The sequence below is a fragment of the Phascolarctos cinereus genome, unplaced genomic scaffold, assembly GCF_003287225.1.
Source record: "Phascolarctos cinereus isolate Bilbo 61053 unplaced genomic scaffold, phaCin_HiC Scaffold_4;HRSCAF=312, whole genome shotgun sequence".
NCBI classification, from domain to species: domain Eukaryota; kingdom Metazoa; phylum Chordata; class Mammalia; order Diprotodontia; family Phascolarctidae; genus Phascolarctos; species Phascolarctos cinereus.
The window spans coordinates 95564667-95579924 of NW_027555847.1; the positions used below are offsets into that span (position 1 = coordinate 95564667).

The window sequence follows — 15258 nt, forward strand, 5'->3', positions numbered from 1 at the left end:
CTGGGGAAGGGACTTGGGGGTGGGGGTGGGGGTGAGGGTGTCTCTGTTCCTGGGCAGCCGGGGTCTGGAGGGAGGGAGGAAAGGAAGGCGCAGAGCCCGGGGGAGGACGCGGCTTTGTCTCCATTGTTCCTGGAGGTGAATGCGCCGGGCCGTGGGGGATGGGCGGGCGCAGTTTTCCGCCCCTTGGTCTCCGGGTAACAGCTGTGGCTTCGCCGGATCCACCTCCGGGGGCGGGGGTAGGGGAGGCCCGCGCTGCTCTGGGGCTCGGCTCAGCCCAGCTCAGCGCCGCGCCGCGCAGCGCCACTCGGCTCGGCGGAGCTCGGCTCAGTCCCGCGCAGCAGAGGATTCGAGCGCAGTGCAACGGTGTGCAGTGCAACGGTGTGAGTGCCTCCCTCCCTCTCTGTCTCTCTCTTTCGGCAGTTGGGGCTCGAGTGGTGAGTCCATGCGTCTTGCGGGGAGGCGGGGAATCGAAACACCCCGGCAAGAGTCCCCGAGTCTCCTGAGGTGGGGAGCCGGTATCCCTAAAGATAGCTTGGGGAACAGACTACTTGGGCCGCTTTGGGCTTTCTGTTGTGTGGATCTCCCACCTGGAAGGGGAGAGCTCTTGATCTGAGGACTGGCGGTTGGGCAGGGTGCTATTTTATCGGGGGAATTTTGCACCGAACTTCTCCGGTGGAAGAAAACTTCAGGGTAGTTTTGATTGGGAGAGGCGGGAGGCGGGATCGACTCCCCCTGAACTGGAGCTGAGTGCCCCCTCCCTCCGCCCCCGGGCAGCCCCTCCTCTCCCCCACCTCCATCCTCACCAGCCAACAGCCTTTCCCTCCCCGCTAGGACCAGATAGGGTCTTTACCCCTTGGTCTCTGGGAGTGGTATGCCTCTACTGAGGAACAGTGGAGGTATACCACACCTAGGAGTGTGGAATATGCGGGAGAGGAGGTTCGGGGTTGAGCACCCTGCCTAGGTCCGAGGAGGAGTGGGAGACTGGATCGTAACTCTACCTTTTCGATCCCACTAAATTCAAACGCTCTCAGGATTGTGATACCTCCCCCCCACACCTTAGTTGTGACCCTCTTCCCTCCTGCAGAACATACCCTAGATTGTGACTCCTCCTTCAGTACTCATACAGTAGATTTGATTTTGACACTCCTCTAATATGGACATCCTTAATGTGACCACCCTCCTCAACTCCCCCTTCTCCCTTCAGTATACACACCCTGGAGAGTGACACTCTTCAGTCAACAAACTGGATTGTGTCACCTATACCACCAAAACACATATCCTGGGTTAGGATCCTACCCTTCCCCCCTAGACATAATCTGAATTGAGACCTCTCTCTCTCCAAGCCTCTAAATGCTCCGACCAGAGTGTAACCCGCTCACATTCTGCTGTTAATGAGTAACTGGTCAGCTCAGAGACAAGGGGAGGAAGCAGTTTCCCTGGCCATTCCAGTGAAAGCTGGTTTCTCTTGATTGTGGCACCCAGGGAGCCAGTCAGGTGTAGGGCACCACCTTGGGTACAGGCTGGGGGAGGGAGGGGCTGGAGGGACAGGGACCAACTCAGGGTCTGGGCCTCTGAAGAAGGGGAGTGGAGTTCCCTTGCTAAGAGAAACCTCTCTGCACCCCTATCTCAGCCTTTCACGTCTTGTCTCCTTGGAATGGAGAGGAGGAGGGCTAAGCCTGGGCTCCCAGGGGAGGGAGGGGTGTTATCTGGGGGCCGTAGCTCTTGGGCATCTCCCTAACTGGTGGGTGAAGAAATCGTACTCCCCCTGGTGGATGAGATGGGGAGATGGCCTGGAAGAAGTGGGGAGCCCTGGAGTGACATAATCTGGTGCCAATTTTGACATTGTTGGAGAAGGGATTTCCTAGCTAGTTCGTTGGGGAGGAGTAGTGGTATACCAGTGGGCCCAGTTGGAATGTTAGGGTGCAAGGGGTAGGTAGGCCAATTAGGAGGCAATAGGGGCTTTGAAGAAAGTTTGGGGAGACTGAAGGACTTGCACTGCTCCCAAGTCTAATTTGTGTACAGGTCAAATTAACAGACTCTAGTTCATGGTCACTAATTAGTAAAACTTTCTGAAGTCACCCAGATCCTCCACTTGATCTTCGACTTTCTCTCTGTCTCTTCCCTTCATCCCTGTGTTGTACTCCCCTCTGTCTTCTCTGTTACTATGCTTGGCACACACTAAGCACTTAATAAATGCCTGTTCATTCTCATTCATTCTTCCCTGATTCTCTCCATATTATTTTCCTTGTCCTTTAGTCTTTCCCTCTCTGTCTCCAACACCCTGTCTCCAAGACTCTTGCCTGTTTCTGGTTTTTGTCCTTAGTGGGGAGAGGTCTATAGGGTAAGCAAGCCATAAGTCCTGGGAGGAAGCTGATGATAGAGAACAGAACAGGACCAGTCTGTCCTCTCCAGCCCCCTTCCCCTAGAGTCACTCTATCCATGCAGACAGCTCCTGGGAATCCCTTGGGAGGGGAAAAGAGAACTGATTGGCTCTCCAGGGTCAGTAGAGGAAAGGAGGGAGGAACATAGATGATGGGGAGCAGCTTTGGACCTGCCCTGCTCAGGAACCCTTTTCGGTTCCCAATTATTCCCTTTCCATTGGCCCTCTGGCCCCCTCTCCCCACCAGTGCCGCTGAGTGAGAGAAGTAATAGTTCAGGCCTTTCACTGTGGCACAGGACATGAGTTCTTTGAGGAAGCTCCTGCCTGTTCCTTGAACTGGGCAGCTATGGCAGTCAGCACCCTCATAACATTTCTGGATGCAGGGTGATTATCTTCTGTTGTGTTATATTATTATGGTTTATGTGGGCATCTGCCTCCACTCTCTCTCTGACAAACACGCTCCCTATCTGCTCCAGATGCCTGTGATATCTATTTGATCAGCCTTCTTGAGTTCTCATCTGCTTCCTGCTGGGAAGGTGGGGGGAGAGATCGGAATGGCAGAATACAGGGTGGGAGAAGAAGGTGCTAGAGAGAGGAGAAGAGCAGCTGAGCTGCAGGGGCAGTGCAAATCACATCCCTGGGGATTCTATGACCTTAGGTTCATCTAATACCCTTCCCCAGGTTCTGGCCCCATTAACTAGTCAGAGAACCAACTGTAACATTCTTTGGGGAAAGCCCCATCCATGCCTTTTGTTAGGGAGAGGTGCACTTGAGCTTTGAGGTACCTTCTGAGCTTGTCTGTTATCAGGTCTGTGTTGTAGGCATATCCCTGCAGTCTGTAGGGGTGGCGCTTTGCCAAGATCTCTCTCCTAAGGCTGCTGTCCTCCGAGATTGCAGTGAAGGCTGTTGGAATCTGGTGCTTTGGCTTAAAATAAAGCCAGAAGCAAGCAGCGCATCCAGACATAGACTTCCTTCCTTTCAAACTAGGAACTTTAGACCTCTAGATTCTCTCTGGCCAGTGGTGTCTTGCAGTAGTTTCTGGAGCCTGTGGGATCCTGGGAGAGAAGACATCCCTTCTTTGCCTTTCCCCCAGTCTGGTTCTGAAAATGACCCAAGTCAATGGCATGGGAAGCAGGAAATTCCCATATTCTCCCACAGTGAGATGGATGGGGGTAGAGGGAAGGTTTCAGGCAGCCCCTACTCACCCTTTTCCAGCCCTCCTACTCTCCATCCTCCCTTCTCAGTTCTCACCCCCACATCCTCTCTTCCATGCCACTCATTCTCCCCCCCTCCACCTTCATCCTTCCCCCCACCCGCCTGGGGCGGATAAACAAAGGCAGTGTTGTTCCCGCTCCCACAGAGCTGCCCTGTTCTCTCCACACTAAAAATGGAAACCCCTGAGCTATTTTGGGAGCAGTGCCCAGGCCGGGCCATGGCCTACTGCCTCCCCATTCCCACCCAGCTTGGTCCCCACCCCCTCTTTCCCAGCTCCTTCCTTCTGGGGCCTAGGCTCAGGGTCCAGCTCTGAGTCCCTCCCCTCTGGCCTCTTCCGTGTACTGACCCTTGCCTGCAGTGCTGTTCTCTGACTTGATTGGGTCAGGGGGCAGGGAGGATTGGTTAGTGGGGCGAAGACTTGAGTGCCAAGGTCATCACTGCCTCCTGATTGTTACTAATACTGGCAGCCGGTCTGGGGGGTCTCAGGAGCTGTGCCCTCTTGTATTTTCTCATATGGGAGACAAGAGATGTCTGAGTACACAGAAGAGCTTTTCTAAATAGGCCTCCCCAGGACACCGGAGAAACCTCTGCGGCTTCGCTGCTGTTCTCTTGGACTCTTGCTATCTGAGACAGACTGACCCCCTAGCCCACCAACAGCATACAGGGGAGACTCCCCAACCTCCAGTCACTCACGAGATGAACCTGTTGGAGCCAGACAGAACAATGAGAAGTTGAAGACTGAGAAGATTCAGGAGCTCCACCCCTACTCAGGCCCCTAATTATCTCCCTCATCCCCCACTCCTTCTCTTCTCAGCTCCCAAATCCCTGCAACGTCCCCACCCCCCTCAGAGCTCAGTTCTCTAATACCTTAGTCACAACTTTATTGAGACTCCCTCTGTGGCAGAGATTCTTAACTTGGGGTCTTTAAGCTTGTTTTAAAAATATTTTAATAACTATTTCAGAACAATTTGTTTCTTCCATGTCTTATTTTATACATTTAAAAACATGATTCTGAGAAAGGTTCTACCAGTTTGCCAGAAGGGTCCATGTCATAAATAAGAACCCCTATTCTATAGGCAACCCTGTGCAGAGTGCCCTGGAGTAGACACAAAGATGTGTCCTTGGTTGAGGAGATGACTAGAGATCAGTACCAGAGAGTAAATAATCTCCTCTCCTACTACTCAACATTTTTCTTTACGTATGACCTCCAGTACTTCTGACCCATCCCTGTTCACCCATTCTATTTTCACCACCCTGGTTTCACTTTCCTCTAGACCCAGATCATACCATGGGCTGCCTTTAATATTTCACTATTTGTTATCGTAGTGTGCCTTGATGTTTTGAACCTGTTAATCCTCATCAGTGGGTAACCCCTACTGTCTATTTTCTCTGCTGCTTTTAGGCTGAGGGGCAGTAGTCAAATTAAGCTAATTTTACCTACTACAAATTGATGGCACATAACCCCAGCTGGGCCCTTGCTTCTATTTGATAGAGAATTCAACAAACATTTTAAGTGATTTCTAGGAGCCAGAACCCGTTCCAGATGCTAATGATACAGAGAAAAAAGCAAAAGGAATTTATATTCTACTGGGAGAAACAATGTGTTTACAGATAAGTTAACGTAAGCTACATACAAAATAAAAACAAAATTTTTTTTTTGTGGGAAGAGGCACTAACAGCTGAAAGAAAGACCTTTTGTAGGAGCTGCTGAACCTTTGAAGGGAGTTAGGGATTCTAAGAGGTGAGGGTGAGGAAAATGAGCATTCCAAACGTGGGAAACAGCCTGTTCATAGGCAAGGAGGGGCAAGATGGAATGTCCTGAAGGAGGGACATGAAATAGACCAGTTTGGATGGAGTGCAGTGTGTATTTGGGGGAGTAGTGTGTAATTAGCCTAGAAAACATAGGCTGGAGCCAGCTTACAAAAAGCTTTAAATGCCCAGCAAAGAAGGTTTCTACTTTATCTGAAAGGCAATGGGGGAGCCACTTAAACTTCTTGAGCTGAGGAGTGACCTGGCTGGGCCTGTGTTTTAGGAATATCAATTTGTCAGCTGTGTGGAGGATGGATTGGAGAGGGGAGAGACTGGATGTAGAAGAGACCAGTTGGGAATCTATTGCAATAGTCTTCATATAGGACAGGTGATGAATGCCTGAACTAGTGTGGATATGGCATGAATGGAGTGAAGGGGATAGATGCAATTGGTGTTGTGGAGAAAGAAATCAAGGTAGGCTTGTTAACCAATTGGATCTGGGTAGCAGTGGGGCTGGAGAGGACGAGAGGGAAGAGTCCGAATTGGCTGCATCTCCTTCCTCATTGCTTTTGCCCGGGCTCTCTCTCCTTGCCTAGGATGTCCTTTCTCATCACCACCCTCCATCTCTTAGTTTCCTTCAAGTAAGGATTCTTTCAAGAGGCCTTTCCTGCTTCCCCTGAGTTGTTAAGGCCTCTCTCTAATAACCGAATGTGTATATCTATATACATGTGCACATATACATATACATATATACACATGTGTAGATATCTCCCTAATAATCTGATATGTGACTATGTATGTATATACATATATAGAATATTACAGCATATGTGTATATATATTATATATATGTCCTATGTTTACTCATCTATGAATAAGTGCCTCCCTAGTAGAAGGTAAGCTCCTTGAGGGCAATACCATTCTCACTTTTGTATCTGTATGCTTTGTGCCTAGCACATGACAGGCACTTGCTGGATTGAATTGTGACCTCTAGGTTGTAACCCTGGATTACTAAAATACTGGTGGTGCCCTTGAGAGAAATGAGGAAGTTTTAGAGGAAAGGAGGATTTAGGGGGAAAGAAAATTGGTATCATCTTGGATATATTGAGCTTGAGATGATATCCGACAGATGGTTGGAGATTTGAGAACGGACTTCAGAACTGAGAGGCAAGCTTGATGTGTAGATTTAGGAGTCATTGGCTAAGATATTAGCTGAACCCATCGGAACTGATGAGGTCACCAAAAGGAGGGAGAATATATAGAGAAAAGAGAAGAGGACTCGGGTAAAAGGGCCTTGGGATACATACCAGGGCTTAGATGTGGGTGATGTTTTCACAAAGGAGACTAAGAGGCGTTAGTCAGACGGGTAAGAGGAAAACCCCTACAGAGAAGTCACAAAATCCCGGGGAGGAATTAGTGTCCAGAAAGAGGGAGTGTTCAAGAGTGCGAAAGACTGAGGAGAGATCAAGAAGAGTAAAGGTTATTTAAGAATAAAGAACTCATGGTAACCTTGGAGAGATCACTTTTTTTTAAAATGTTAGCTGATACCTTTTATTTTTATATTTACATGTTAGCTGCACTTCTGATTATATTCCTATAAACTATCCCTTGTAACAAAGAATAAAGAAAAAAAGGAAAAAAAAGAATTCAAGAAAACTAAGCAACACACGAGTACCGTAGTCTGACGGTACATGCAATGTTCCACACCCATAATCCCCCATGTCTTCAAAGAAGGAAGGTTTTATATATATAAAATATATATAATATATATTTAATCACTTCTCTGGAGTCAAGCTTGCTTATAATAATTATAAAGTATGGTTTAATTTTTTTTGTTCTTTTCAAGTACATTATTATGGTCATCGTGTATATAATTTTTCGCATTCTCCTTCCTTTACTCTGCATTAGTTCATATAGGAGAGAGCAGTTTTAGTTGAATGGTGAGGTCAGAAGCCAGATTAAAAAGGTTGAGTGAGTGAGTGGCAGGTGAGACAGTGGAGACAATAAATTTACGTAGATTTTTTTTCTAAGAGTTTGGCTGTGAAAGGGTGACGAGATCTACAACAGTGAAGTTTTTGGGAGATTGAGCCTGTTTGTAGACAGTAGGGAAGGAACTAGTGAATAAGGAGAGATTGAAAATTAGGGAGAGAGGGGAGATGATTGAAGGATCGAGTTGCTTGATGGGATGGGATCAAGGGCAGAAATAGAAAAGCTAGAACCTAGTAAACAGAAGGGCAATTTCTTCTTTGAGGATGAACAATAGAGGAATGAAGGATTATGCCTGTCAATATTTATTAAGAACCTACTATGTACCAGACACTGTACTAAGTATTGGGGATATGAAGAAAAGCAAAAAACAGTCTCTGCTTTCAAGGAACTCACAATCCAATGGGTGAGACCATATAACAACAGCTCTGTACAAATGATATATCTCTACCTATGCATATATCTTGTTTGAACAGACAGATATTCTCTCTCTCTTCTTCCCTCTCTCTTCTACATATACATCTATTTCTATGGACTTTAGATGAGATGCAAAGGAAGCCAAGAGGTAAAGAAGAGGAAGGATAGAGTTGTAGACATGGGGGACAGCCAGTGAAAATGCCTGGAGGAGGGAGATGGAGTGTCTAGTTCAGGGAACAGGAAGAAGGCCAATGTCATTAGATCGCAGGGTATGGAGGGGCGTGGGAGGAAATAAGATCTAAGAAGACTGGAAAAATAGGAAGGGACCAGATTATGAAGGGCTTTAAAAGCCAAACAGGATTTTATATTTGATTCTGAACGTAATAGGATGTCCCTGGAGTTTACGTTAATATAGTGAGTGATGAAGTGTAGAATTGAAGACCAGAGGAAGCTCAGTTTTTCCAGTCAAGTATAATGCACAGTTCTGAGAGGTTTGGAATAGAGATGTTAAACTCCCTGCTCCCAAAACTCCCTAGTAAGACTGAAACCAAATTAAAACATAATTGGGAAATGTTTAACCAAACAAATAAAAATACAATACAACATAGATAATGTTAATTTGTGATTTTCTAAGTTTGACACCACTGTTTTAGAACACACCCTGTGGGAAGTCAGTCATGGAAAGGTGAAAGTTTGTCATGCAGCAGTGAGGGTCCAGCTGAGATTATATAACATAAATTAGCAATGGACTGAGGCAGCAAAATAATATGACCAGTTTCATCATTCAACAGCACATAAGTAGGAGTGGAGAAGGTGGATTGGGGGTAAGTCAGAGTTGGAATCTGAAAAGGGATGTGGGGACACTGCTAGGACAAGAGGACAAGGGACTCAAGGCTAGAGGTCAGGGTGCAAAGTTCAATTTGTTAACTATAGGGCTAAGATTTTGAAGGCAGACAAGTGAAGCCAGAGGAGACAAAATGAACTGGGAGAGCAGCGGACAGTGGAATAGCTGGAGGTTCTGATGAGGACAGAACATGGGTGAGGGGTGAGGCATAGGGAGAGACAGAAGGATTGGAGGTTATGCTCAGATAATTTCAGGGCTATGCATAGTGGAAGTGGACTACTTGTCCCCTGTGTGTGGCTAAGTAGAATAAAAGTGCAGACCAATGGACATAAAGAGTTGAAGAACTGGGAAGCAAGAGTCAGTGAAGGGACAGCAATATGTAAACTGAAGTTGCTAGCTATAAAAGCAGGGGTTGGGGTGGAGAGAAGACTGTGAGCCAGGTGTACTTCTTGAGAAAGGAGCGAGAATGATCTGGGAATCATTACAGAACATCCACTAGGATCTGGAGAGGGTGATAAATCTGGATGTAGTGAACCTCAAAGGAGATGATGCTGAATGATGGTGGCAGAGCAATAGGGAGGGGGCGGTCTGGAAGTGGCAATGAGGACTGAGAACTCTGCTTACTCTTCTTGGCTGTTTTGTGGGGCAGGAGTGAAGCAACATATACTACTGGACACATTAGCCAGGATTGCAGTGTCTTTTGGAAGGAGCAAGGTTTCCTTGATTGCAAGAGGGTGGAAGGAGTGTGAGAGGAAGGGTTTCAATAAGAAAGGAAGGGGAGGGTGGAGTGGGGTAGGGAGGGATAGGAATAACATGATTGCATAAGAGGGGTCAGAAAATGGTAGTAGAGAAAGCATGCTTTTGTCTAGGCAGTCTATGACTAAATTATGGGGATGTTGAGTGGAACCATAGGGCAAGAGATAGTCATATCACTCCCAGTGGCAATAGTACTGTTAATTTGAGTATCATTTCCTGAAAGAGAAGGGAAAAGTGGGAATTGGAGGGGTAGGGCTTGATCTTGGTGGTCAAAGGGGCCTGAGACTGGGTCTTAGCTGCTTATAGAGTAGTGAGTCATGGTTGAGTATTCTCACCTTCCAATCATCAATTGGGAGTAGTTCTGCCCCATGACCAGCTCCAATATTTAAATAACTATTTCCTCTTGGGTATGTGTGTATGTGGAGGTGGCTTAGGGGAGGGGGAGAGGATGGGCAGGTTGGAAAAAGTTGATCCTTCTACTCAATGCCCTATCTCATTTCCTCAGTGATGGTTCCAGACCATTTTTTCTCTACTCACCTTCCTCATCTCCCCTTATATCAAGTGGTATATCTGTTTACTTAAGAAGTTTACTGAAGACTGGATTCCTTCTTCCATTTCTCAACATTTTCCCACATCATCATCCATTCCTCTTTCCCTGAAAAAGTATCTCTATTTCTTGTTAGGGTTGTACCCCCAATCCCATTTCAACCTACCTCTTAGGATCTTGTTGTAGTAGCCATCCCTTCTATTTTATCCATCTTCAGTTTCTCCCTTTCTACTGGTTCCTAGCTATCTGCAGGCATGCCTAGATCTCCCCAATTCTTTAAAAAAATTCTTTTTGTTTCTTCTGCCATTCAGCTACTATCTGCCCTATCTCTTATTTTCCCCTTCACTATGAAACTTAAAAAACTTTGTGCCCAGTGTTCACCCTCTCTTCCTCTGGTTTCTACTTCTACCATACTACTGAAATTGCCTCTCTAAAGTCACCGATGGCTTCCAATTCCCAAATCAAATAAAAAGCCTTTTCTCAGCCTTTGGCATTGTTAACCACACTGTCCTAATGGGTACTCTTCTCCCTTGGCTGGAAAGACACCTAAATCTCCAGCATAATGCTGCTATTTCTCTAATCTTTTCTTCTGTCTTCTTCTTAGCCTCATCTTAATTCTCATCTAGATTTTGTTCTTGACCATCTTTCTTTCAATATTCTTTACCCTGACCATGTCATTCATTTCTATAGTTTCACCTATCACCTCTATGCACAGGAATTATAGGAATACAACTACAAAGCACTCTTTACAGAACTAAAGGAAGACTTAAATAATTGGAGAGGAATTAATTGTTCATGGTTGGGCACTGCTTATGTAATAAAAATGACAATACTACCTAAATTAATTTACTGACTCAGTGCCATACCAATTAGACTACCCAAGGATTACTTTATTGAAGTAAACAAAATTACAACAAAAGGAGGAACAAAAGGTCAAGAATTCTAAGGGAAATAATGAAGAAAGTGGGAAGGAAGGAGGCCCAGCAGTTCCAGACCTCAAAGTAAATTATAGAGCAGTAAATCAGCAAAATGATTTTGTGGTGGTTAAAAAAGAGAGTTGATCAGTGGAACAGGTTAGGTACACAAGATCAGAAACAACTGAACACAACAGTATAGTGTTTGGTAATCCCAGGGATACAAACTGCTAGGTTAGAATTCATTATTTGACAAAAAGTGCTAAAAAAATTGGAAGGCATGGGCGAAATTAGGCTTCTATATGATGCCATATTCCACAATAAGCTTTCAGTGGCTTCCATGACCCATGTATGAGTCATATAATAAATTAGATGAGAATGAAGGAGATGCTTTTCACAACTATGGATAAGGAAGAATTGACCAAACAAGAGAGCAAGGATGAAAGGAGATAAGCTGTACAGTTTTTGTTTCCATAAAATTGAAAAGTTTGTACACAGACAAAAACAGTGCAGTGAGAATTAGAAGAAAAACAACTTGAAAAAATGTTTGCACCAAATTTCTCTGGTAAAGGTTAATATCCAAGATCTATCTATCTATCTATCTATCTATCTATCTATCTATCTATCTATCTATCTATCTACCTGCCATTCTTTAATGGATATATTGGCCAAAAGATTTGAGCAAGCAGTTCTCAAAGGAGAAATCTAAGCTATCAATAACCATATGTAAAAATACTTCAAATCACTAATAATAAGAGAATTGCAAATTAAAACTGAAGTGCTACTTCATATGTCTATCAGTTTGGGAATGATTACCAAAAGGAAAACAACAATTGTTAGAGAGGCTTTGGGAGGATAAGCCCATTAATGTACTGTTGGTGGAGCTGTAAACTGGTAAAACCATTCTGGAAAGTAATTTGGAACAATAACCCAAAAGTTACTAAATTGTTCATATTCTGACCTAGTGATTGCTGTTGTTCACTTGTTTCAGTTGTGTCTGACTCTTTGTGACCCCATTTGGGTTTTCTTGGCAAAGATACTGGAGTGGCTTGCCTTTTTCTTCTCCAGGAAACTGAGGCAAACAGAGTTAAATGATTTGTGCAGGGTCACACAGCTAGTAAATGTTTGAGGCCAGATTTGAACTCAGAAGGCTAGTCTTCCTGACTTTCCTGGCACTTTTGCACCACTTAGCCACCCAATGATTAGCTATAAACATTAGAGAGATCAAAGACAGAGGGAAAAGACCGCTGTGCACAAAAAGTATTTATAGTGACCCTTTTTTTTCAGCACACAACTGGAAACAAAGTGGATAAAAACTCACTGGGGAATGGTTGAATGAGTTAGAGCAAATTATTGTGCCATGAGGGATGAAAAGTTTCAGAGAAACCAAGGGAGACTTGTATGAACTGATGCAGAGTGAAGTAAGCAGAACTAGGAGAACGATTTATAAAAATAACACAACATTATAAAGGCAAGTAAATGAGCAACTGATCAATGAACCAATCTCTGCTCTAGAAGGCTGAGCACAAAGTGTGCTTCCTTCTTTTTTTTTTATGTGACAGGTTGTAGATGCAAAGCAAGACATGCATTTTCAGACCCAATGCAATGCAAAATTCTTTTTCTTGACTTTATTTATTATTAGGGAGGTTTTTATTTGGCAGGGCAGAGTTGTGAGGGGGGAGGGTTGTGATAGTGATGCAAAGAAAGAAAAAAGAGCATCAGTGAGATAAAGATACAAAGAAGAGAACATAAGGCAGGTCAGAAAGGGACATAGACAAGTATGGCATTGTTGTGTTTTTTATATGTATATATATGTATGTATATATACATACACATACACACACATAAATACATATATGCATCTCACTATATATCTATATATCACTATAGAAAACTATTACCTTTATGTAGATGACCCCAGAATTTCTCTCACTCTCCAATTCTGTGTTCCAGATCCACATCTCTAACTTCCTATGGGACACCTCCTCCTGGAAATATGACATGAACCTGTAACTTGACAGGTCCCAAAGCAAACTTATTGTCTTTCATACTAACTTTGTTCCTCCTTTTGTTTTAACAGTTTCTGTGAGTGGCCTGATCATTCACTCAGTCAAAACCATAGCTGTTCCCTCTCACCTCTCATTTCCTATTGGGTACTGTTGAGTATAGCCCAGTTTTACACATTCTCTTGCCTCCATCCATCCTCTCTTCTCGCTTTGCCATCACCTTAGTACAGGTCATATTACTATCCACCTGGACCTTCTTTCTAACTTAATTATTTTAATTAATAGAAATCCATTTTCTCTCACTCTATTTAAAAAAAAGAAAAACAAAACCTTTGGAACAAATATACATAGTTAAGAAAAACAAATTCCTATATTGGCCTTGTCCAAAAAATATGCGTCTCATTTAGCACCCTGAGTTCATCACCTCTCCATCAGGGGGTAGGTAGTATGATTCATCATTGATCCTCTGGAATTGTGATTAGTCACTGTGTTAATTAGAGTTCTTAAGTCTTTTAAAAGTTTGTTTGTTTTTATGATGTTGTCATTGTATAAATTGTTCTGGTTATGCTCACATCAGTCCATACAAGGTATCCAAGGTTTCTCTGAATCTATCCTTTTCATCATTTCTTATAGCAAAATAGTTTTCCATTATGTGTATATACCATAATTTGTTTAGCCATTACTCAATTGATTGGCATCTCCTTAATTTCCAATTCTTTGCCACCATAAAAAAAGAGCGCTATAAATATTTTTGTACATGTGGATCCTTTTCCTCTTTCTTTGGTTTTTTTGGGGGAAAAGGCTGAGGAATGGTATTTGAAATGCCTTCTTTTTAAAAAAAATTTTATTAATCTATTTTGATTTATCAACAATCACTTCCATATGCTTTTGAGTTGAAAATTTTTCTCCCCTTTCCTCCCCCCACCCTCTGCAAGACAGCACACAATCTGATATAGGTTTTACATTTACATACCCATTAAACATATTTTCACATTAGTGAAATTGTAAGTAAAAATTAAAACCAATAGGAGGAGCCCTCAGAAAGATGAAACAAAACTCAACAGAAGGTAAAAATAAGTGATAGCAATTCGACTTCCATAGTTCTTTCTTTGGATGTGGACAGCATTTTCCATCCCGAGGCCTCTGGAGATGTCTTAGATCCTTGTAATGCTGAGAAGGGTTCAGTTTAACAATATTAGTCATTGCATAACATGGCTGTTATTGTGTACAAAGTCCTCTTGGTTCTGCTCACTTCACTTAGTATCAGACCATATGAGTCTTTCCAGGTTTTTCTGAAGTCAGCCTGTTCATCATTTCTTATAGCACAATAGTATTCCATTACATTCATATACCACAACTTGCTCAGCCATTCCCCAATTGATGGGCATCCACTCAATTTCCAATTCTTTGCCCCCACAAAAAGAGCTGCTATGAATATTTTTGTACATGTGGGTCTTTTTCCCATTTGTTTGATCTCTTTGGGATATAGCCCCAGAAGTGCTATTGCCGGATCAAAGGGTATGCACATTTTTGTAGCCCTTTGGGCGTAGTTCCAAATTGTTCTCCAAAATGTTTGGATCATTGAAATGCCTTCTAAGGGCCCCTTCCCCACTTCTCCCTTCATCCTCCAATCCATCCTTCTCACTATGACCATAATGCCTTACCTTTGGAATAGGTCTGGTCATTGAATTCAATTTAACAAAAGTTTATTAAGTGCCTACTAGGTGCCAAGTTCTGTTATGTCTTTCCTTTGTTCAAAACTCTTCAGTGACTTCTTGGGGCTTGCCAAGTAAATCACAAGAGTCTTGTCTGACATTCAAGGCCACCTACAACCTAGAGCCACTCTCTTTTTCCAGCCTTATCTTATATATTTCTTGCCTCAGTATCTTCTTTGCTTCAGACCAACTGTGCCAGTATCTTTCTTCTGAGCATACCCTCTACTTCCTTACCTGTGTACCTTTGTTCAAACCATTCCCCATGCCTAGAATATCCTCTCTGTTCCCCTGCCAGATTTCTACCCAGTCTTCAAAGCCAAACTCAGATGCTTAATGAAACATTCCCTGTTGCTTGCTGGCAATGAGCTTCCCCCTGGGGCATCGCATACCTAAGAGGCATTGTGGTGTAATGGGAAGAAGCTGCAGGTTTAGGAGTCACAGAGGCCTGGGCTTGAATCTTGCCTATCATGCTTACTAGTTGGGTGACTGTAGACTCAACTCTAGGTTTTTAACCTCTCAGAATTGTAGTGTACTCATGTCTAGAATGGGGAATAATAATATCGTAGTACTTACCTCCCAGGATTGTTAGGAGGACCAAATGAGACAAAGCATTTGGCAAACTTTGAAGTGTTCTATTAATGTAAACTACTATTTAAAAATATTGTTAATGTTTGTTTTCATATCACCTTCATTTCCCATACTCTTCTACTCTCCCCTAATCCGGAGAAG

General features: G+C 43.7%; 1 protein-coding gene and 1 long non-coding RNA gene across 2 annotated transcripts in view; one reads left to right on the plus strand and one right to left on the minus strand.

The window, feature by feature from the left end:
• Positions 1–272: 272 nt before the first annotated feature.
• The window catches only part of PLXNB1 (plexin B1), a 72904-nt gene continuing 57918 nt past the window's right edge, over positions 273–15258 (plus strand). Inside the window, 1 exon segment of the mRNA XM_078152471.1 lies at positions 273–378. The gene's annotated coding sequence lies outside the window, so the exon portion shown is untranslated.
• On the minus strand, positions 4228–14884 carry LOC110216968 (uncharacterized). The gene is made up of 3 exons (XR_002326929.2): positions 14764–14884; positions 12710–12796; positions 4228–4297 (listed from the first exon to the last, which is right to left on the minus strand). It is a non-coding gene; the product is annotated as an uncharacterized LOC110216968 (long non-coding RNA).